At 34.8% G+C, this 26,315-nt stretch overlaps 1 protein-coding gene across 1 annotated transcript in view; it reads right to left on the minus strand.

Annotated features, from left to right (window-relative positions):
- LOC150104892 (choline/ethanolamine kinase-like) overlaps nt 1-26,315 on the minus strand; it is a 210,467-nt gene that overhangs the window by 159,284 nt on the left and 24,868 nt on the right. The gene's annotated exons all lie outside the window — the stretch shown is intronic.

Below are 26,315 nucleotides of genomic sequence, written 5' to 3' on the forward strand. Positions count from 1 at the left end.
TAAAATCCGCCTCCACATGGAATAGTAAAGAAAGAAACCAAGCAATATTTGTAATTGCTATATAAACAGTTGCAAAGTTCATTACTTTTCAGGAATATAAGAAAAGAAATGAGAGGATAACGAAAAGCACTTTCGCAAAATGATGTTCGCTTAAAATTACACCTAATTAAATTACTTAAGTAAAAGAGCCTCGACTAGCATTTAAATATAAATTCACTTAGAGAATTTATGTTTTCATCTAGCCAATTTTTACTTTTTCTTTGATACATGATGCTACACATACCTAAGAAATATAACGCAATTCTACATTCATAGTCCTTTCATTATATGTTTACTTCTCTAATACTTTTTAAACAAATGCAAGCCGATTCTTATGAACCATTATATCATGCCAACCACGATTAACTCAATACTTCATTTCATAGCTCTTTGCAGTAAAACAAATATAATGCTCTGGTTAATTCTTAAAGTGAGAAAGAGCAGAATGGCAAAAAAAGTTTCATAAAATAACCCAATCTAGGTTTTAATATTACAGTAAGCCTTATACAAGGAGACTTAAGTCCACCTGGAGAGTTAAGGGTACCAACTCACGAATTATCCAAATTCATACATGTGCAATACATGTAACTACCTACCGAATGTGTTCGAAGTTGGTTTTGCGTCTGGGAGGAAAACCAGAAAATCAAGTAGAGCATGGTTCAACTAGAAATCAAGAATGGGGCTACCGTCTGAGGCGAATAACTCGCAACTTAAAATTAAAAAATAAAATTAGATTAAAAAAGGGGGTATCATATCCTGAGTAATCACTACTGTACATGGATCAATACGCAGCACGAGATTCACTATCTCATGTATAGATTAACTTGTTTTAAATCACATAACTCGTCTATGCGATTTAAAACGATGCATAGAACATGTATTACATAATCTACTCTATAATATAAAAAGATAAGCTTTTTTGTAACGTTTTTGTGTCACATTTTTTGTCAAGTTATTTGAAACTTTTTGAAACTCAGGGGCCGCCCTGGGTGTCGAGTCTTCAAAATTCAAGGAGAACCGGCCTACCATTCCGGAACTCGGGGGGGGCGTAGGCGCCAGGGGGGAGGAACCCCCTTTCGAGTCTTCAAATTTCGTGTCTTCAGAATTCAAGGAGAACCGGCCTACCAGTCCGGAACTCGGGGGGACTAGGGGGAGGAATCCCCCTTTCGAATCATTAGAATTCAATGAGAACCGCCCAACCAGTCCGGAACTTGGGGACTTGGGCGCCGTAGGGGGATTCCCCCCACCAGTCATTATATAAAATGTTTATATTAACTTATCCGTCAGACATGTCTGTGATTCTTTCTTAAAGTCACATAAATTTTCCATTTCAATAACCCGTTGCCGAAGGCGATTCCAGATATTTTCCCCCTAGCAGTAAAAAAAAAAAAAAAAAAAAATTAACTTCGTCTATTTATTCTCGTTTAACTATGCTCTCTAGTAGAGCACGTGGTTCAACCAAGCGTACAAACGCCTATCAACATGGATAACAAGTTTGCTCTCGAACTTATAAACTTGAATATCCTTTCCATTTACTGTTAGATAAACTTAAATATCTTCTCCATTTACTGGGTGAGTGAAGATGATGTGAGCTTAACCAATCCAATGTTAATCCGGACAGACTTGTATTCCTGTTTTATCCTTACGCGTAGATCTACGCCACACCGTGCAGGCATTCGAAACCAATCCAACGGAACACTACGGGAATCCTTATTCCTGTAATGTTCTATCTGTACGTTTTTTTTTTTTTTTTTTTTTGAGAGTTTACTTGTTTTGCTGGATGAAAAACCAGAGTTACCGGGAGAAAAAAAAAAAACCTGCTATTTCCGTATGACACCCGCTAACTCACCTTTAGGTGAAAAGCCCTGGTAAAAGTTCGCGTCTTAGAATTCGAACCGGGTTCTTTCCAACAGAAGGGCATCGTCTAAACTGCCTGAGCTACAGAAGCTCTAGACTCGTATTTAGAGCATCATAACTCCGCTTCTAATACCCCACAATGCATTGTGGATGGAGTTACATTCGAAATATGGACAATCGGGGAGAACTATTTTGGACGTGAAAAATTATGGCAGAATGAAAAATATTAAAATAATAAATGATAAAGAATATTTTTACTTTTTAGGCTCCTCTTTAAATTCTGTAAACCGATCTCCCAAAAGACAGCCTTATTTGTGACATTTTGGGATATGATATTATACCAGTTAGCTGCCCACAGGATTTCAGATTGTGAAGTATGTCCTTGCTGTGACAATTATAGTTGTGTATACTTAGCCACCCAATCGACTTCTTACGAATTTAAGATTTCTACGAGTCCATATCCTAAAAGCATTTTCTAAATTCAGTTCACCTTATACAACAAATTTTCTCCGGTGAAGCTTCAATGCACTAGCTCCAACTGAAAGACATTTATCCGAATTTACATTTATTAAAAAGAAATTAGAACACTCCCTCAAAAAGCATTATTCGTCGTATTAAGTATTACGACTGATTAGATATTATATGGTATTGCAATACTCGGGATCCAATTATTCCACGTGTCAGTAGTAAAATCCACAATTTAATAGGATCTGCAAGATCATAATATGACTCACTGCGCACTGCTGCTGGCTAGGTTGACAGATCAAAATATAATCCATTAGATGCAGTTTTCAAGAATTACACCTATTGCTACAAATCACATCTCTTGACGTGACTCATACTAAATGATTGATACTCAATCTAAATACTCCCATGGCCATAAATAAACGCACAACAAACTTTCTAAAGGTTAATTGTACATATTTCGAAAACCGTTGCTTTTACAGAGTAGTAGATCCTATATTTCAATTATTGTAAAAGCTATTAAAAATCTTTGAGCCCAGTCAGGTAATTAATGGCAAAATTTTCAAAATGAACACAATTTTAATAAAGACTAAGTAATAATAGTTTGCAATATTAAAGCTATGCAAAGAACAATGAAAATTATCTGAGTTATTTATCTTTAAATGTGATAATGATATAAATTTAATGATATTTAATAAACATACAGTGATGGTGGTCAGCAAGTATTATTATTATTATATCTGGCTGTTGAAGATGTTGTTCTCAGTACTTAATCACTTCTCGCTGTTTGCTAATATCAAAACAGTGATTTGCCAAAAGATTAATAGGTGATATATTTATTGACTGGCTGTTGAAGATGTTGTTCTCAGTACTTAATCACTTCTCGCTGTTTGCTAATATCAAAACAGTGATTTGCCAAAAGATTAATAGGTGATATATTTATTGACTGGCTGTAGAACTGAGGTATTCCAAATAATAATAGGAGGGATATCGTATTAACGGACGGAGAAAGTTGGCAGTCAACGTTATTTTGTATTATATCACGTTCTTGTATACTGAATACGTGAAGCTTCAAGAATAATTTAAACTGCATCTATGCAGTTTAAATTATTAACTGGAGAAATTAGAAAATCATATTGGGTAATTATGATGATAATTATAATGCTGTTAGAAGAAATTAAATAAGGAAAACAAAAATAAAATGATCATTTAATGTCACTGATGATCATAAAATGATCATCAACGACATTAAATTCCCATTTCGTGGGTAAAAGTTCGAGACTGTAGTGTTATAAGCAGATCACATTACAGTAGTGAAAGAACTAGTAAGCCTGTTTCTTAGAAAAGCAAAATATTATTGATGAAGAATTTTAATACTGTACTGACTGCAAGAAAAAGCTAATACGGGTATTGAATTTTGGTATAATTTTTTTGAGTTATCTAAAATATGAACAAATATGAACTAACAGAAGAGGTGATATGATCTGCGATTTCATAACAGAAGAATTAGCGATGGACCATATTAATTACAAGACCCCCCCCCCAAGCGTAGCAACGATTTGACATTCGAAAGGTAATTAAGACTATGGGGAGAAATCATAATTAGAATCCGAGATAGATTTTTTTTAAATGTCACTTTGGGAGATATAAGAAAATCGAGAAGTATTAACTGAGCGATATTGCTTAATGGAAGTTGACATAATGCACAATGGGTAATAATGAAGAACATGTTGCATAATTTAATATCTAAGTTTATCCAAGTAAATTTTGTAATAAATCTGGAATCAGCTGCATGAAAAATCAAGTTCTCAGAGAAATACGACTTGCTCGGCAAAAATCTAATAAACTAGCTACTGTCCGACCACAGATGCCAGACTCTCGACTGGCAATGTGCTAAGAAGAAGCAATTCATGTTGAAGGGGAGAAAGGATTATACGGCTATACGAATTCGTTACCAATACGTGAAATCGCGTACTTTATGAGTAAAATTTTCCAACTGTTATACAAGCAAAATAGCCACTTTAAAAACTACAACGTTCATAAAAGAAAAGTTAATTTTCCGCCGTGTAATAATAAACACTCATCCGACAAAATGGATTGATTATCCTATTATCGGAATAAATTCTCCGTATTTAAATTAAGGGGATATTAAATCCCACATTATTTCAAATGTCTTTGATTCCGATCTTTGAGTTTCTTTTTCGGCTTTGAAATAATGTGGAATTTAACATCCCCTTAATATAAATAATGTTACATCGACGAAGTGAAGCCTATTGGCTCTTTTATTTAAGTAATGAATTCTCCTTCTGACATGTGCAGAAGTGTCAAAAATGCCCGTATAATAATAATAATATTAAGTATTATTATTACAATAATACGGGCATCTCCATGGAGTGAGAAGACATCGCGGAGACCCAAAGTGTCTGAACAATAACTATCATTCCTCTTCGTGAACTCAATGACAGACGAAACGCTCACAACTGAGTCAAGCAACGCATTCCACTTTCACCACTCTACAGCCAAAATATATAGTCCTCACAGCTTTGTTAACCACACTCTTACTTAAGCCAATCCTATAAAACCCTTTTAGTAACTTAAATGTTGCTATCGTATCCCACCCCCTCTTCTCTGCCTATTAACCGACTTCTGCAACACACAAACTCTAAATCTATCAATGTAGAGAGTATCAAAGTAGGGGGCATTCCACAGACCACTCACTAACTTGGTCACTCGCCTATGAATCTTTTCTACCACTGCCTCATCTCAAGGAACCCAGAACACCATTCTAGAGCATAGTAATCCAGATGTGGGCGTATCAAGGTCTTATAAAGAGGAATGGCTTCCAAAAGCTAAGTAATCTTATGAGCTACCTTAGCAATATGTCCTTTAAACATTAACTCTGTCTGCCACAGTGGCGGCTCGTACCTAAGCACTGCGACACTGAAACATTCCCAAGAAAAAAAATGAAAAAAATTAAATTTTGTTTGTGTTTATAAATAATAACAATGCTTATAACATTATATAAATGCAATACACATGTTAAAGGTTACAGCTTATGTTTTGACATTGATTGAATAGTTAATAATTGGAAGTGTTAGATTAATGCTTTAGATTACGAAACAAATGCACTGCTATCTAAACGCAGTGTCAGAATTATCACGTTAGTCCAATTGCAGCCAGTCTCACCGATATTCGTTTGCACTTCTCATTGCACATTACAAGTGATTCCGACACTGCTCGTTTGGGCAGTGTATCGTATGCTTGTGCATACGATACACTGCCGTTATCTCTGTGAGATATGAAACTTTTATTATTGGTGTGTGTTCGTGGTGAGGGTGAACTATTTTTTGTAAATCTTATTTTATTTTGTTAAAATAACATATAATTATTTATTTATTATAGATACAAGGCTGAATTATGACGAGTGTCACTGTTGAAAATATGAAAAGAATTATATTTTTCAATTATCGTTACACGAAACAAATGCACTGCGATCTAATGCAGTGTTAGAATTATCACGTTACGCCAATTGCAGCTAGACTCGCCGATATTCGTTTGCGCTTCTCATTGCACGTGACAAGTGATTCAGACACTGCTCATTTGGGCAGTGCATCGTATGCTTGTTATGTATTTTTCTGGGTCTGCGCCGTTGTTATGTATTGCCATGTGCGCCATTTTACGTCGTTTGGCTTTTCCTAAAATAATTTACTTCCTTTATGAATTTACCATCTCTACAATAACTACAAGACTTACAAAATTTCCTCCTTGACTCTAATATCTGTATCACTTCTTACGTGTTCATTCGATAAGGAAAGCAAATTCTATATCTCTGGCCGATTCCTAATTTTATTCACGTGCTTACCCTGACTGTTAAAGGTTATTCCTTGCTAAAAAAAAACGAATCCTCTAATTTCTTCCTGGGGCCGTCTCCTCTCCAGATACTGACAAATTTATTTTTTAAAGCTGCACCAGCCAATATCTTAGAATTGAGGGGACTCTTATTCAGGGAGACTTTTCCACTCTTGGTGCACATAGGTGAATAAATTTAGTGCTTATACTCATAAATCAAACGCTTTACTGTGGCTAAGTAAATTCTGGTTTGCAGTCGTAACCTATAACAACATGATATACCTTTCTTTCAATACCCCCCCCCGCTTCAGATTAATGAGTGGTAGTTTTGGTTCACATCTCAGGCAAAACTCAGGTATAAAAGAAAAAACATACTTATTGGAATCTAAAGACACAATATACACTTAGACCAATCTCACTTTCAATTAGTTCAATGACATGCTAAATCAAACTTTTTCAAACTGATTAACTCTAATACATGAACAATAAATCCTTCTTTTGAGTTAGAGACTTAACACACATAATATACACATTATACACTTCTACCAAATTTTCTACCTACTATTTTAGTCTTGCATAATAAACTAGTCACAATCATCTATAATCATTCCTAACAATTTGTCTTATGGATATCAGCCACTGCTAAATAATCACTTAAAGTTCTCAAATACCGTCCATACTCGATTAATACACTACAGTGATTTTTCCCTTTTTCCGACTGGGTAATTACAACATTAAAGTACAACAAAACCTGTACTTTACCTTTTCTTGGGGCAGGGTCTCCAGGTCTGTCTGAAATGTCCTTCTTTGTTTGAATTACCTTTCGATTCTTCCAAAAGCCTGCGTCCACGTGGTGGGTCACTATGGTCATCAGACATCTACACTTCCCCCCTTTTTAGCACCCTCTTACGCTTGCGCGCGTTATCTCTGTGAGATATGAAACTTTTATTATTGGTGCGTGTTCGTGGTGAGGGTGAACTATTTTTTGTAAAGCACCCTCCGATATCGAACTATCGCCAAGAAACACCATCAGGAACCACCAGTCCAAGAGAGAAGTCAAATCATACAGCAAAACAGGCGAAAAAATGCCTTGAGAAAGCGGTGCAAACCCTTTTAGCACCCTCTTACGCTTGCGTGCGTTATCTCTGTGAGATATGAAACTTTTATTATTGGTGTGTGTTCGTGGTGAGGGTGAACTATTTTTTGTAAATCTTATTTTATTTTGTTAAAATAACATATAATTATTTATTTATTATAGATACAAGGCTGAATTATGACGAGTGTCACTGTTGAAAATATGAAAAGAATTATATTTTTCAATTATCGTTACACGAAACAAATGTGTCAGAATTATCACGTTAAGCCAATTGCAGCTAGACTCGCCGATATTCGTTTGCGCTTCTCATTGCACGTGACAAGTGATTCCGACACTGCTCATTTGGGCAGTGTATCGTATGCTTGCACGCGTTATTTCTGTGAGATAGGAAACTTTCATGATTGGTGTTTGTTCGTGGTGAGGGTGAAATATTTTTAATAAAGCAATTTTTAATATGTAAATTATTTATTAATAAATTGGTTACTGATTAGGAAAAAATATTTATTTTTTTATTTTGTATATGCAGCACACCCCCCCCACACACTTAAAATTTTCACCGGCCTCCAATGGTCTGCCACCACCTCTAAATCTCTAGGTTCATCTATTTCCTGGAGTACAGTTCCATTCTGTGATAGACAGTTTGTGATCTATTTATACCAAAATGCATAACTTTACATTTCTCACGTTAAACTGGTACCCATTATCTTTTGTCTCCCAAAAAAGCACACACACGTGTATGGCTTGAAAAATACTCTCCTAATCGCTGGTGATGAGTAGAAAATGCCAGAAAATTTCACCGGGCTCCACTACAGTGGAGGCCGGTGAAATTTTTAAGTGGGGGTGCTGCATATACAAAAAAAAAAAAAAAAAAAAAAAAAAAATCTAATCAGTAACGCATTTAGAAATAAATAAATTTACATATTAAAACTTGCTTTATTAAAAATATTTCATCCTCACCACGAACAAACACCAATAATAAAAGTTTCGTATCTATAGCAATCACAAGCGCAAACGAATATCGGCATTAGATCGCAGTGTATTTGTTTAATGTAACGATAACTGAAAAAATATAATTCTTTTCATATTTTCAACAGTGACACTCGTCATAATTCAGCCTTGTATCTATAATAAATAAATAATTATATGTTATTTTAACAAAATAAAATAATATTGACAAAAAATAGTTCACCACACAATAATAAACGTTTCATATCTCACAGAAATAACGTGCGTAAGGATACTAAAAATACACTGCCATTTGGGCAGTGTCTGAATGACGTAACGTGCAATGACAAGCGCCAACAAATATTGGCATTAGATCGCAGTGCTTTTGTTTCGTTATCTTAGGTGTTAATCGAACAATTCCAATTATTAACTATTCAATCACTGTCAAAACACAAGCTGTAGACTTTAACATGTTGTATTGCATTTATATAATGTTGTAAGCAGTTATTATTTATAAATACAAACAAAATTTAAATTTTTCATTTTTTCCTTGAGGATGCTGCAGTGTCGCAGTGCTTATGTACGGGCCGCCACTGAGCTACTAACTAGAGAAAATCAAATATTTTTATTTAATAAAAAAATAAATAAAATTTAAAACAAAATCTTTTTTAACTTCATAAAACACAGATGTAACAGCACTGATCAGTTTATCGAACTTGTGTGACTTATTCAAACTATATGTAGAACACAGCTTGTAATCTTTTAATCTCAAAATGCATAACTTGACACTTTACCACATTAAACTGATATCCATTATCTTTTGCCCATACTGACAGCTTATTTATATCATTATTTACATTATCTCTCCTGGAGTCAAAGACTCATCGAAGGAGAGAGGTTTATACCATTATCAATTGTTTACATTATATAAATACAGGATTTAATCTCGGGGGGGGGGAGCACTCAAGAATTAATCTTGAAGGGGGGGCCGAGTTGAGTAAACAATTTGAGAATAGACACTATGCATTGCATATGACCTTTGACTGAGCATCTGCAGTGATCGCCAATACATGAAACCCGTGATCTCCTCTGGCCCGGCTGCGTATTGCCAAAGGCGTCACTGATTCAGAGCAGCAAGGAAATCAGTTGTTCTGAGTAGCTCACGCTTTTCTATGTGCTATAGTTACGCATAACGTAACAAAACCGTCATCAGTTCAGACATAATAGATTTATTTTTTGTTTCTTTTTAACATTACGATTCAAAGATTCAAAATTTATAAAAAAATCCATGAAATCAATATTAAGGAATATTTTGCACACATAAATAATAGAATAAACTATTTAATTAATTTTTGCATTAGGTCTATTATTTTCAATATTCTCTGCTAAACAATGTTTTCTTTTCTCTTTCTTCGTTGGTCTACCAGACTGAATTCGTCGTCCTGTCTTTGAAATTCCTCTATTTACTCTTCGACTAACAGATGTAGGTAGAACCTTTATCTTCTTGCTTCTTTTAAAAGATCACTTCTCATCAATATATGTTGCAATTTGTGCTGGCATTTTCAAAGTTTTCAATATTGTTGTCAGTTTTACAATTTGAGACGTGAATTCTGGCGAATGAGTTAAGGCAGTGTCGCATATTCTTAAGTATTCATCTCTCGTTTTTTTCACTCCCTCCATGTGTCGCTATTTTGAATCTTCTATTGATATTATATGTTGTGGAAGAGATTCAAATTCTGTTTCGTCAACAGTAATATAAAATGAGTGCTTTGGTTGTGTGTTAAGGAGATTGATATTTAAATCTGATGTAATCATATTATCATAAAAATCTTCTTGGATGTTATTTCCAAGTGCCAATTTAGCAATATTTCTTTTATCCATTTCTGTTAAAACTGGTGACGTGTGAAATGCACACTACTAATTTTCTTCTACGGCGCATAAATGTTTACAATATTTGCGGCTTTTACCGGCCGAACATTGGCAACAAGCAATGTCAACGTGTACAGCAGTGGTCGATAGAAAAATATAAGCCATCATTGTATAGGTAATATTTAATTCAGTTAACTTGGATTACCTCCATCCCGAATGGCAACGCAACTAAGAGTGAATCGTGGGAATAGTGACATGAATAGGACCTATAAGATGGAGCAAGGTCATGAAAATAGTTACGGAGGTCAATCAAGTAGGCCAAAATGACGTATTTATCAATAAACGGGTGTCGGTGGTTCAAGTCCGGCCGGCGTGTACATGGTTGAAGCTGGTTTCAACCATGTTAATTCCATTTTAACAAAACAAAGAAATAAGCTAGATATAGAATTCCGAAACTTACTAATTTTGAACTCAACATTTCTAATCTTGTCAAGAATCATGAAGCACACCCTTCACATGGACAACGTTAGTAAATTGTATACTAAATTAATAAAAGTCTTATTTTCTTTATTTAAATAAAGGGGATATTAAATCCCACATTATTTGAAAGCCGAATTTCATGTCGAATCTGGGATTTAATATCCCCTTCATTTAAATAATATTACATCGCCGAAGTGAAGCTTATTGGCTCTTTTATTTAAGTCTTATTTTCACATATATATATATATATATATATATATATATATATATATACACACATATATATATATATATACATATATATATAAGGAAGATTGTATTATTGTTATCTAAATTAAATTTTATATTTTATATATTATTTATTCCTCCTATCAAACATGTAATGTTAAGGACGTCAAAAACAAAAACGTATCCCTTTGACGTTAAGCTAATATAATAATATATACTATATTATATAATAATATATACTATATTATACATGCAATAAACACTGTAACTATGAAATAAACAATCTAAGAACTCACTTAATAGTAAAATGGAGGGGTTCGATAAAAAGTCAAGAAATTCTTGAAGGGATCGACGGTCAAAGAAGTTTGGCGACCCCTGGTGTACAGTGTAAGAATTTTCTGATGTGGTATTCTACTGTGAATACATTTTCTGATATTTGTATTATAGTTTTCAATGATTTGGCTTTATTATAAAAATGTAAATATTTAATATTTCTCCTGTCATGTGCAAATTCTAGCAATCGTCTCTTATAGTAACTTTGAAACGTCTCAGTGATATATTCAACAAATGCACATGCGTTGAAAACATTGCATCTTGCTAAAATGATATCTTTAAAAATTCGTATTGACGATTCCACAAAATTGTTGGTGTTATTTCCTCTTGTTATGAAAGTGTTTCTATTGTACTTGCACCATTCTTCACGTCTTTCCCACAAACCATTGATATATTTTAATAACATGTCGTTATTAATAATCTTCTCATCATTAATAAAATCAGAATAGGCAGATATAGCTTCGTTATAAGTTTCCGCATATAAAATATTTCTAAATTTTTTCATTACAGGTTTTCTATCTTCATTCTTCACATTATGACTGTTAGCCCAAAGCCATCTCCAAAAAGACTGGCATGAAATATGCATAATAACAAGTACGGTTTTGGAAAGACTGCTCTCAAAGCATTGCGCTCTGCTGTACTAACATCAGTCATTAACTTTGGGTGAAACATCTTCTTTGAATTAAATTCGATAGAATTTTTTATTTCAGTGAAGACTAGAGTATAATTAGCTTCTGTTTGAGCTGTATGAATCGCACAAGCTAATGAAATAGCACTAACTTTGTTACTTGTAAAAATAAAAGTAATGCAACTACTTGTTTGATCGCATGAACTCGTGGTATCAATAAAAACTATTTCATCGCAAAATGGCTCTAGAGATGCTCGTTTCATTATAGGTGTTATGATAGTAATTACCAATGGATTGCTTTTAATATTTAGGTAAACATTGATTTTTTTTTGTTCATATGCTATTTTTTTTTAATTCAAAATCTGTATTATTGTTAATTCTTCCCTGTCCCCATATTTATTGTTCCGCCATTTGTCATACATATATCTAATTTGTCTCGCTGTCGGAATTATTTGGGGATTGGCAAGTCTCCTCGGAATAGCTTTTTCACACGAACTGATTATTAAATTCATTTCATGACAACTTTAAGCTTCGGAAGGTGATATACCAGATTCAAAATTATTTTTTTATATTATCACTGCACCGTAAATAACTATAAGCTTCAGCAACATTAACTTCATGTGAATGTTTAAAATTTATTTTCAATTGCAAATTCAATTTAGATAAATATCGTTTTTTTTTATCGTATTTCTGTTTATAATTTTAAAAGTAAAATCGATCTCAGCACAACAGGCCTTATTGCGTGCTCGGCATTTATCAGAACTGCGCTTCTTATTTTTCTTGGAATGATGACATATGTATTTCTGAATATATATCTCGTTGGACTTTTAAATAACCTTTTCGTTATCCAATTAGTATTTGTTAATTCGGAAAACTGACTTATCAATTGTGTACACCCCTCCTCTGGTTCTTTATCTAATAGTTTTACTCTAATTGTCGAATTAAATAATTCCACGTCTTTTACGCAAAGTTCAGTTATTTTATAATCATATTCAGATAATAAATCTTTCGCCAGTTTTCTAATATTTTCCTCCTCCATATTCTGGGCCTAGAATAAAAAAAAATATATATTTTCATAACGTCAATGTTTGCAGTAATAATTTAATTTACTCAATAATAATATATAATGACGCGTATTGTTTGCAGTAATAATTTAATTTACTCAATAATAATATATAATGACAACCGTTATGGTTAATTGACATTCTTGTGTATTGCGAGACATTGACATAACTTACCGGCAATAAAATGTTTATCAATTACCAGCATACACGATTATAACTTCAGTTTTCTATAAACATATGTTGTAAATGCTGATTCCACATAAAAACATATACAACCTAACCTCATCTCACAAAATAAACTACTGAAGCCAGAAGTTAAAAAGAAACAAAAAATAAAAAATATTTTAATAGCGTCAATGTTTGCAGTAATGTTGTAAGTGCTGATTCCACATAAAAACATAAACATATGTATAAAATATTCCTTAATAAATATCGACTACATGGATTTTTTATAAATTTTGAATTTTAGAATCGTAGTGTTAAAAGGAAACAAAAAAATAAATCTATTATGTCTGAACTGATGACGGTTTTGTTACGTTATGCGTAACTATAGCACATACAAAAGAGTCACTGAGCTACTCAGAGCAACTGATTTCTTTACTGCTCTGAATCTAAAAGCGGTAAATATTGTAAACATTTATGCGCCATAGAAGAAAAATAGCAGTGTGCATTCCACACGTCACCGGTTTTAACAGAAATGGATAAAAGAAATATTGCTAAATTGGCACTTGGAAATAACATCCAAGAAGATTTTTATGATAATATGATTGCATCAGATTTAAATATCAATCGCTCCAACACACACAACCAAAGCACTCATTTTATATTACTGTTGACGAAACAGAATTTGAATCTCTTCCACAACATATTATATCAATAGAAGATTCAAAATAGCGACACATGGAGGGAGTGAAAAAAATGAGAGATGAATACTTAAGAATATGCGACACTGCCTTAACTCATCATTCGCCAGAATTCACGTCTCAAATTGTAAAACTGACAACAATATTGAAAACTTTGAAAACGCTAGCACAAATTGCAACATATATTGCTGAGAAGTCATCTTTTAAAAGATGAGAAGCAAGAAGATAAAGGTTCAACTTACATCTATTAGTCGAAGAGTAAATAGAGGAATTTCAAAGACAGGACGACGAATTCAGTCTGGTAGACCAACGAAGAAAGAGAAAAGAAAACACTGTTTAGTAGAGAATATTGAAAATAATAGACCTAATGCAAAAATTCATTAAATAGTTTATTATATTATTTATGTGTACAAAATATTCCTTAATAAATATTGACTTCATGGATTTTTTTTTATAAATTTTGAATCGTAGTGTTAAAAAGAAACAAAAATAAATCTATTATGTCTGAAATGATGACGGCTTTGTTACGTTATGCGTAACTATAGCACATAGAAAAGCGTGAGCTACTCAGAGCAACTGATTTCTTTACTGCTCTGAATCAGTGACGCCTTTGGCAATACGCTGCCCGGCTCGGGCAAACGAAATAGCCCTCGGTCCCCGCTCGAGCGCTACCTCGTTCGCCTTACCTTCATCACAGCGGCCGTGATTCCCGAGAGCTATAGGGTATTCCCACCTTATGTGACTGCTAATTCATAAGTAGTATAGAAATAGGAGACACGATACAACATAAATAAAAAAATTCATTTTAATTAGGAAAATATTTTTGGAAATTTTTCTAGTTTTTTTTTCTTTTTTTGGGGGGGGACTCCCCCACCCTGGGTGCGCCACTGTAAGAAGTATACATTATGTTACATTACATTGCGTAAGAGAATGCATATATTACAAAAAGTCTACAGATTTATTACAGAACATCTCTCCAGCCTGCAACATCTATTATACCAAAGCTTAAACTCATTAATTCTATTAGCATTCACAACATAATCAGGCAATGCATTTCGTTCACCCATCAATGATAGATATAAGCGATAAGAAGGTTAATTGAATTATTAATAAAAGATTATAGAGCAAAATATGAATTACAGCTGGGTAAGAAATGCGATGATTAATTCAAAAAGCATTTATAGGTATGCAAAAAGAAATAGTGATAAAAGAAACGAATTAAGCGTAAACCAGCTCCTCGAAAACAAATTTAAATGGTCCAGTTTTGGTTGCTGCACTATTTATTAAGTATTTCGAAAATTTATACACTAGTTAGAAGAGAAATTTAAGAATATCTTAATTCATTTATCAGATGGTAACTTTAGGGGTAGAAATTATACATCTTCTTTAGTGTAAGCAGATGTGTTAGTGCTAATCACTCCACTTCTGATCATTTTCAATGAATCCCTCAGACCGAGAATATACGGGGTGGCCCTAAGTCATGAAGGGGTTTTACTTATGAAAAACCGCATCACCTAAATGCCTTCCATTTTCGGCTTCACAAAGACGATCCTTTCTACAGCACGTTCCATGACAGCTGTTATATTTCTGGCTGCGAGGCCTTAATTTCTCCACGAATGGATTGTCTGGGGCTTGTTCACATACACCTTTTATTTCAGGTAACTTCATAGGAAGAAGTCGGGAGCCATCAGATTTCAAGAACGTAATGGCCAATTAATCGCAGATGTTCACGAAATTATTGGTTGGTTGGTTTTTCCCTTTCAGTCGTTTCTGACCATAGGTGACTTTGTAGGCATTGCTCACAAAGTATTCCTGGTGAGATTACACGGTAGTTCACCGTTTACTCCCCCCCCCCCAATTTTTATCCGGGCTTGGGACCGACATAGGGCTGGGATGTATTCCTGACTGTAATCTATGTGTGTTCACGGGAGACGAAAAACCTTGCAAGTTTCCGGGTGGGAAAAAAAAAACCTACCTCCGTATGAGACCGATTAACTACCTTCAGTCGAAAGAGACTAGATAAAGCTTACACGGTGACCCGAATACATTTTTGAAAATTATGGAGACAACTACCGTGTTTGAATAAAAACTTTAGTTTAATATAACTAAAATCTACATTTGACGTTTCGACCTTCATGTTATAGTCATCTTCTGGAGCGTACACACGATACACAGAAAACAAGCTGCACTACAATCAAATTGTTTTGTTGAAGTTACTGACCAACCGCTACAACAATTGTTGGCCTGACCTCTGGTGGAAAAAAAAAGTTTGATTGTAGTGCAGCTTTTTTTCTGTGTATAGTGTGTACGCTCCGGAAGATGATCTTGACATAAAGGTCGAAACGTCGAATGTAGATTTTAGTTATATTAAACTAAAGTTTTTATTCAAACACGGTAGTTGTCTCCATAATTTTCAAAAATGTACAGTAGATAAAGGTTCCTCACGTCACTGACGGGAATCGAACCCAAGTTTTTACGATCAAAGGGGCTTTCTGTATACTGACTGAGCTACGGAGGCTCTAAATTCGCTTGCCAAAAATGTGCCTTGGGAATGGTGCCTCTTATTGAGGCTCTAGCGGTGTGACCAGTTACTTAGATTACCTGAAACAAAAATAAAATGAAAAAAATTAATAATCAAAAAAGTTATTCACATTTTAAACCCCTTCGTGAGTTATGGGCCACCCTCTAATATACTTTCTGATCAGAAATTTACAAGTTATTCTAATTGACAGAAGTGGTTCATCACAGCGAAGAATTAGATACAAATGTCCTTTTTTTTTTCATATTGCTCCCACCCCCACGAAAGGTTATTTGCGAACCTACAGCACACTTTTTACTTTGGGCGGGTTAAATTTTTTTTTCTATTTTTATCAATTTTATATATTTTTTATAATTTTAAAATTTGAGTGCATTTGATACTTTACATAAAATCCTATAAAAATAAATATTAAATAGACATGCTTCTTCAGTCATCTACCAGCGCCAAGCGGTACTTAAGTACTAGTACTTATCGCAGGTGGTGGGCTGAAGCAGTAGTTCCTTCGAGTGCGCTGTCTAGTGCCTTCAAGATACATCTCGATACTTCGTTATTTTCATATAAATACAAGAGGATCTCATCCATGGTCAGTCAGTCAGTCTGTCGTGAACAGTGTGATATTCATAAGCGAACGCAGGTTCGTCGTGTCAGCCATAGCCTATTGTGGTTTTATATTGCCAGACTTTTTTCATTAGTGTGAGACATATTCTGTAGATAATAACAGTTACACGATCATTTTGGATCATTTTTAGGGTTCGCCTGCCATCACTATGGCGTTTACGAGTAACAAGCGTAAATAAAGTGATTCTTGTCTGGTTTTTAATGAAAAGTGGACCAATTTGTACTTTTTTGTGCCAATCGACGATAAGCCAGTGTGTTTAATTTGTCGTGAGTCAGTGTCAGTATCAAAAGAATACAATATAAATCGACACCATCAAGGGCAGCTTCGTGTGGACAAAGTGAACAGTCTCCAAATTGATTTAAAATGTGCCAGCAGGTACGTTTAAAAGTCAGAGGGACGAGAGCGAAGCGTGCATCAAAGTAAGTTATGTAATAGCTGAAAAACTTGATAAAAAATCAAAAGCCTTCTTGGACGGCGAGTTTGTGAAAGAGTGTCTCATCACTGCTGGGGATACTCTGTGCCCAAATAATATGGAAGTGTTTTAAAAACCGAGTTTGTTTGGGGGTAACTGTAGCACGACGTGTCGAAGAACTTGTCAATGACATTGAAGGAACTTTAAAAAAAAAAGGGTCGTCCGAATTTACGTCATATTCACTTGCTTTAGATGAGAGCACAGATGTGAAGGATACGGCACAACTGGCTATCTTTGTCAGTGGCACTGATCAAAAATTCAGTGTGACAGAAGAACTGCTAGCGCTCGTACCTATGAAGGGAACGACGAAAGGCACTGATATTCTTGAAGCCACCAAGAAACACTCCAGCGTTTCGACCTCAGCTTAACCAACCTCGTGGGTGTGGTAACTGATGGTGCCCCTGCTATGGTGGGAAAGAATGAAGGGTTTGTTGCACTGCTACGGAAAGAACCGGAACTAGAAGGAAAAGATTTCGTCCATTACCACTGTTTAATCCACCAGGAGAATTTGTGCGCGAAAACTATTGGATTTGAGAATGTCGTGAAAGTTATTGTGACTGTCATCAACATTATTAGGGCAAGAGGATTGAATCCGTCAATTCCAACAGTTTTTGACCCAAGAGTGCGAAGCGGATCACAGCGATGTGGTTTATTATAGTGATGTGCGTTGGTTGAGCAGAGGGAAGGTTCTTAAAAGTCTTTGACTTAAGGAGCGAAATACAGCAGTTCATGCAAACCAAGGTGAATCCGATTGCGGAATTTAACGATCCGAAGTGGATGACAGACTTTGCATTTGTGATCGACATCTCGTTGCATATGAATGACTTAAATACGTGGCTACAATCCAAAGATCAACTGGTGCACACTCTGTTTGATCACATCAAAGCTTTTGTGGCCAAGGTCAAACTTTGGGAGGCACAACTCGCAAAAAAAAGACTTAACGAATGTTCAGCTTCTCGCTGAGTCCAACTGTTCGTCGCTTGATGAAGACGCTACAAAATTAGCAGTGTTGCGAAGTGAGTTTTCGAAGAGAGATTTAGTAATTTTCGTAACCAATAGTCTTCTTTATATTTAATTTCAATGCCATTCAGTGTCAATGCTGCAGAAATGCTAGGCTCAGTACAAATGGAACTGCTTGAACTCCAAAACAAGTCTTCTTTGAGAGAAAAATTATTCAATATGCCCTTGTTTACATTTTACAGACTACATTCCCCAATCTTCCCAGCATGCTTTGAAGATGTGCGCTTTGTTAGGAAGCACATACTTATGTGAGCAGTTCTCCAGAATGAAGAATGTGAAGTCCAAGACAAGAACTCAGATTACAGACCAACATCTCAAGAATACTGTGCGCATAACGACTTCTAACAATGATGCCAAAATCGACAAGCTGGTCAAGGAAAAGCATTGCCAAGTTGCACATTGACATTGTAAAAAATGAATGTTTTTTACAATGTCATTTGATTATATTGTATTGATTGTATTTAGTTATCATGAACCCGACACCTACCTACGCTCTTTAAGCTGAGTTTGTTTATTTTTATATGATTTTATGTAAAGTATCAAATGCACAGCATTCCTTGTGAATCTTTAAAGCATCTTACAATTCTAAATACCGCAGTATAGCTTAGAGACCCGCGGGCTTCACTGAAATTTTAATGCGGCCTGCACTGTCTGAAAGGTTGAAGACGCCTGGTCTAGAACTTTAATATCCGCCTTGGAGTAAGTAGCTAACGGGAGAAAAAAGTTATTTGAATCTATTTTGCTATATAAAACTAGGTCCAAAATGTTTACTGTTCGACATTTATGCAATCTGAAATAGCAGATTCAAATCACACTTTAACATGTCTTTAGGTGATAGATGATTTATCACACAGTATGACATCACCTCCACCATTACTAGGATTAATTATTTACTAAAAAAAATAGCACATATCATTTTTAGGAGTAGGGTGCTATGTTATGTTATTAGAGCAAGATTGTCGGATTATCTAATCCTTAACCAGCCCACGGCGCTAATGTAAGAGCGGGTCACAAATCTCAACAATTCACAACCTGTAGTGAGTAGAATTATTTTTTAAAAAAATTCTATGATCATCCCACCGGATAGATGATACGATACTTCTCCTCCAGGACAACACAAGCTACATTTCAAGTCACTTCTGGCTTACAGTAAGCAGGGAGGTCGTTATTAGAGTAGATGAAAATCTACTTTAAAAAGACATTTGAAAACATTCATGCCACGACAGAATTCAAAACCGCAACCTTAGAGTGGAGAGTGACTTGTCTGTCTGCACATACGGTAGTTATTTTGAACGCTGGAACCTTTATGAAATGGATTACAATCGAACTATTTTGAAGGATGAAAAGGAACATATCATGTCCTACACGTTTAAATACGGGATTCAAGTATTTTCAATCAAAGATCATCAATATAATCGACAGAATGATTCAATATCTTAATTCCAGTAATTAGCAATCCCATTTGTATTAAATTCAATGGCAAGTGACTTGGTAGTTTGCTTCTTATGATAAGGAGGTTAATCTTGTTGTATTGTATTGTCTGTAAACTGCACGTAGTTTTCTGGCCGGTAGGTCTGTTTTGAGGGAAAAATCCGAGTTTTTAGGAGAAGGGGGAACTCTCTAATACTCTCTACTATTTTTTTTCAATAATTTTTACTTGCTTATTCAGTTTTAATTTGTTTTGTTTGGATAATTAAAAAATATATATTTATTTAATTAATTTAAGTTTGCCTGCGGACCACCTGTCTCATCGTCACGGACCACAGGTTGAGAAACACTGCTCTCCTACAATACGAGACCAGCTATCTTCATCTGCAAAGCCCTACTAAAAGCATCGCGTCCTAGACGAGATCTCAACCCATCGTTTCCAACCGAAGAGCATCGTCGATACACTGAACTATGCGGGATATCGGCAGTAATAACAGAAGTTACACACACACACACACACAGAGAGAGAGAGAGAGAGAGAAATTTGTCTGGAAATTTTACTCTTTTACTCCTCCTCTCTGTCCGAAAGCAGACACCCTGTGATAAAGGGAAGGAGTAATGTTATAAAAGACAACATTTAAAGATGAGCACCCTAAAAAGTAGGAATTCTCTGTAATTTTCATGGAACTGTCTGTAATAAGATGGTGTTAAAAACAACACTTCAGACTGAAAAAAAAACTATTCGAACTTAATAAATAAGTCCTCAAAATATGAACAATTTTGATAAAAATTTAAGAACATTTTTCTTAATATTGTTTCTGAAGTTCTGCATTTGAAGGACGAAAGAAGAAAATGCAATCGCTTTCCAAGGTTCATCATAATTAGTTAACGCACACACTGGCTAGCCCCTTATGAGTGCCTCCTCCACGTGTAATCACTTTCCCTGCTGACCTACTTAGTTTATGTACTTCCTGGCTATTGTAGGTCATAGTTCGTATTTTCTATCTTGAAATAATGAGGACAGCTATTTGCTATTTGAGTATCTCTTCCCCCCAACACACCCCCAAATAAAAACTGGAAACAGCAGTCTGGCGAAATCAGAAAAATTGTTACCCGCGATTTTTTTTTAAACATATATAGTAAACATGATCTGGGCTTAATGACATTAAGTTTTCCACTAAATATATCCCAATTTCCTTTGGGAAAGAATATAATTTCACATGTAATACAATACTCTTCCGAAAAATTGTACCGATTCTCAAATTCAAAAAAATATCTTATTAATGCAAAACATTACGGAGAAATTACGTTTGACAGCTCGAGATCAAGTCAACATATGAATATTTGAAACATGGTATACATACACATACTGGTTACTGAATTAGCAACTTTTATTTAATACTGTGTTGGGACCGCCTTTATCCCGAATTACAGCACATATACGGTTTGGCATAGTTTCCAATTGGATTGCATCAATCTACAACACACCCGGCATTCACCAGACAGTCCTTTAACTGGCTGAGATTTGACGGAACGGAGCTGCTTTTCTAACATGTCATATACATTCCCAATGGGGTTCAGATACGGACTCTGTGGTGGCCAAAAATGATGGCAGAAGTCGCTGTGCTCGTGTTGCGCACTGAAAAGTACCATTGTCCTCCATGAAATAACCGTCACTTGGTGGATAAAAAGTCAACATTGCAGGATGGAACTGATCGGTAACAATGTTCACATATTCCTTGGAAGACACCCGAAATTTCAGCGATATCAGGGGATCCGTTCCGTACCAACAGAGCACGACCCCAAACCATTACACCATCATCAGAACTTTGAGTTGTTTACAAGACAAGATGGGTTCACTGCTTTATGGGGCTCCCGCCAAACTTGACACCACTGTAGCGAACTTTCCGGTTCTTCGCAGAAATCAGCGATTTCCGTACAGGCATGCGATTGCCAATTCCGATCCTCTGCAATTCCCTGCGCATAGTTCAGTGAAATATGGATCGGGAACACCCTTCATTAAATACTTCGGTCAAATGCTGCATGCAGGAAGTTCTGTTTGTCTGTCTTCTCAGAAGACGGCAATCTCATTCCTGACAGACTATATTAGGAGCAAATTTACACTACTTAGACAAGCAACGTAGGATATTTTACCACTGATTAAACACCCAGGATATCTCACCTTTTGAGAAACCAGTCAGCTCTACTGATTTCAAAATCTGGCTCCAGCCAGTCACAATAAGCCCTTTATCAAACTCCGAAAGATCCTTTGTTTCCCATTGCGATCAACACATTCGACGATTACTGACCACCAATATTCTTAAATAGTTACTTAGAACAGTGTTTCTCAACCACTGGGCCGCGACCCGGTATCAGGCTCTGGCATCAATTATACCGGGCCCCGAGAAGTTCTCCTGGAATTTGTCATTTTAGTTTTCTAAGCATTTTTCATGAATAGATGTTTTATAGTGGAAATATTCTGAGGAGAATAATATTCGTGAATGTCTCGAAAAGCTCAGAACCTAGAACACCTAAATAACATCTGCATAGCAAATGTTATTTAGGCGTTTGGTTACTGACATTTAGCAAATGTCAGTAACCAAGCCGAGTATTTTTAAACACGGAAGTTTTCATGAATTATTGGGAATTTTCAGACATCGAAATCGTTCAACATTCGGGAAAGGGAATACCGCTGTTTATGACCGATCATAAAAACTGTCTACAAGCCGATTACAACAATGGGGGACATATCCTCTGTTCTCAAAACTGAACGAAACAACACCTGTGTTGCAAATGTCAGTGACAATCAGCAAGGAAGTATAAAGAAATTTTTTCCACTGAAATTGAAGATTAAGTAATCTGTATCCGGTTCTCAAATCTAGTAATACTGAATACTGTTTCTTCGCAAGTTCGTATTGCAGTGTGTAAGTGCTTGTTTCGAAACCGGAGTGCCATGATTTTTTAAAAGTAATAGGCTTACAAATTTAAAATTTAATATGAATAAGAGACAAGGAACTTTGTTTAATTTTGGTGTTAAGAAATCTCGTATTGAAGGTGTTTGTAATGCAACAAATAGTGAATCATCCACCTCAAGCCTACAGAGCGATCTCCAGGATGTACAAAAGGAGGGAAAAACTACCAGTACACAGAAGAAAAAAGCTTGCATTCACTCGTAAGTGCATGGACAGAAATTTAAAATTTGGTTTCATACAATGCCCTCACACTAACCAATTACCACGACCTAAATGTGTCATTTGAGAAATGAAGTTAAAAAAACATCGTGACTTACCCAACATCCCAACACGAAACATTCCGATCTAGTCAACAAACCCATTGAGTTCTTTATGCATAAAAGAGATGAACTTAAAATAGAAAAGCAAATTATTTCCCAAGCTTCAACCACTAACACTTCACTTCTGACGGCATCCTATTTAATATCATTAAGAGCTCCATGTAAAAAACTGTATTCCATTGGCGAAGAACTCATTAAGCCTTCTTTAATTGCTGCTTGTAATGTTAGGCCAGTCTGCGGCAAGTAAAATGAAAGACATCCCATCGAATGATACAGTTGAAAGGCAGATATCTGATAGGGCAGAAGATACAGAAACGCAACTCATTGAAAAAATTAAAAAATCGAATTTATCTGCATTACAACTGGACGAATCTATAGATATTCAGAACAGCATTTTACTTACGTGTGTACGATATACTGATCATGATGAAACAAGTAAAATGAAGACATTTTACGTGTTTCTGAATTACCTACGCACACTTCCAGCAGTGAAATTTTCCAAGTTTTAAATGATTTCACTGAAGAGAGAAAGTCTCGAATGGAAAAATTCGTTGGAGTTTGTACTGACGGCATTGCCTGTCTTACAGGTAGAAATTCAGGTTTAGTCACTAAAATTAAGGATATGGCAGGCAAATGACATTGTCAACGCATTGCTATATTCATAGGCAAAAAAAAAAAAAAAAAAAAAAAAGGCACCTGAGCTTAATGAAGTCCTGTCTCAATCTGTTAAAATTATTAATTATATAAAAACTAGTGCTTTAAATACAAGACTGTTAAAAGCATTATGCGATGAAATGGACTCTGATCATCATCTTTTCCATTCGGAAGTTCGTTGGCTGTCCCGCGGTCAAGTTCTCAAGAGGTTATATGAACTCCGAAAGGATGTTGAACTGTTTCTAATTGATAAAAAAAGTGACTTGTCCCATCATTTCCAGGATAAGAAATGGGTAGCCAGGCTGGCATATCTAAGCGACATATTTCCTTACATAAACGAGTTGAATTTAAAACTTCAAGGACCAGATACAGCAATATTTAATGCTTGGAACAAGATATAAAATTATTCAAAAAGAAACTCAAATTCTGGCTTAATATGATTGCAGAAAGAAAGAAATGTTTCAGTCGTACTCAGATTATATTATGGAAGCAGGTGATTTCTATTCGCAGAATTCAGTTTCAGATATTATTGCAGTCCACTTGAAGATGCTGATGTCGTCTGAAAAGTAAAAATAAAAAAGGAAAAAAAAATATGCGGATTGTGAACCCCTATGTTGAACACAAAGAGACAGCCCTTTCCCATGAAGAAACTCTTTAACTTATTGAATTATCACCGGACAAAGGGCTGGAAAGTACTTTTAATTCTATGAGTAATTCGAAATTCTGGATAAGAATGAAAAATGAATATCCAAATTTACATGAAATAGCAATGAGATTTCTTCTTTGTCTTTTCCACCACGTCTTTGTCAAACTGCATTTTCTGCGATGACTGTGCTTAAAACAAAACAGAGGAACCTGCAACTTACTGACTACCTCCGTTTAGCTATCACGTCAATTCCATCTCAGAATTAATAAGAAAGTAGCAACAAAAGTCTCACTAGCCTAATTAAATATATAAATAAAACCTTCAAAAACTCAGTTGTAATAAAAGAAACTAAGTTGAATTTTCTGAATAACCCATAATTGCTGTGTTAAAGTGCTGCGTTTTTAAATTCAAAATATTAATTAGTGTTGGAACTAGTGTTCAGAATTGAGAGATTCATACATTTTTATTTATTAAATTACATACTTTGCATATATAAATATTTGGTGTGTGTGTATGTGATAAGTTTACATCCTTCTGTTGCTTCCCCTACTTCTCACTACCGTTTTTTTTTTTTTTTCTCAAACCAACATCATTAAAATCAATTGAATAATACAATAATCAATTTTACATTGAATAATCTTTTAACTTTTTGGTGAACAGAATGGGATATGTCAATCAAAATCAGCACAAATTAATTTAATGATGTTGGCGTGAGGAAACTATAATATGCTACATGATTTCATTAGTCTAGTACAGTAATTGATAAATAATTTAAGTGTAAATTGATATTTGTCTGGATGCCACACCGTATACATAAGTGTACTAATACTCTTTGTGATTATGCCATAATTAATTATTAATACTTAGTTTAATATATGAACTTTAAAAAAAAATGGAAAGGTATTTACGAGTAAATTTGTTGGGACCGGGCCCTCGTTTTATATATATATATATATATATATATATATATATATATATATATATATATATAAAGAATCTGCCGGGCCGCGGTCTCACAAAAGTAGAACCACTGCTCTACAAGATATCATATCCACACTTGGGTAAAAGTAAATCATCTGCCTGTCTTCCTCTTTTTAAGTTGTTGCCCATGTCTCACAGTACAGTAACGAGGGTATGAAGCGCCTGTGGCAAGTGTAACTTCCACCCCCCTAACCCAAAAATGACAACAATTTTGAAAAATTTTAATGTAACAAATTAAATTTTACTAAATGCAATATGTTAAATACTTACTATTAACCCCATCAAAATGAGTTGCAGTATTTGTGTGTCCAAAGTGGCATATTGCCGAAATTTAAAAATACAATATAAAATAGCGGACTTTAATATCTATTTATTTTTTTTTTTTACATTTTTTTTACGTTTAGCGCCCCAAACCTAGTTGAACCCATGGCGGGCACATCTTTCTCCACGCCCTCGTTACGGCACTGATGTCTCACTATACTTAAACAGTGGAATAATGCTCATACTAAGTAGCTTTAACAAACAGGGAAATCTAACAGATTATCTTTTATATAGCAAAACGCTTTGCTTCCTAGTGCAATTCTTTTATTTATGTCTTTATGTTTTTTTTTTTTCTTTTCTTAAAGCTAATTACTTGCGCAGGGTAAATATAGTTATCCACAATTTCAATATGTATTACCGGTTAATTTTAGTTCAGTTTGATCTGAATTTGTCCCCAATTTTGTTTCAGTTAATTTTAAACCTTTTATTTATTTATTTTTTAATTTATTTGTTTGTTTTTTAGCTTTCTCTATCAAGATTTCTTGCATTTTCTGAGCTTATTTTATTTATTTTTTGCTAAGAGAACAATGTCATCTGTGAAAAGTAAATGATTTGGGTTTCTTCCATTGATGTTATTGCCATAGTTTTTCCCATGATACGTTCCTAAAGATTTCTTAGTGCTTGTAG

The sequence above is a fragment of the Typopeltis vanoorti genome, chromosome 7 (genome assembly GCF_054136105.1).
Source record: "Typopeltis vanoorti isolate ZY-2024b chromosome 7, IOZ_Tvanoo_1.0, whole genome shotgun sequence".
Taxonomy (NCBI): Eukaryota; Metazoa; Arthropoda; class Arachnida; order Uropygi; family Thelyphonidae; genus Typopeltis; species Typopeltis vanoorti.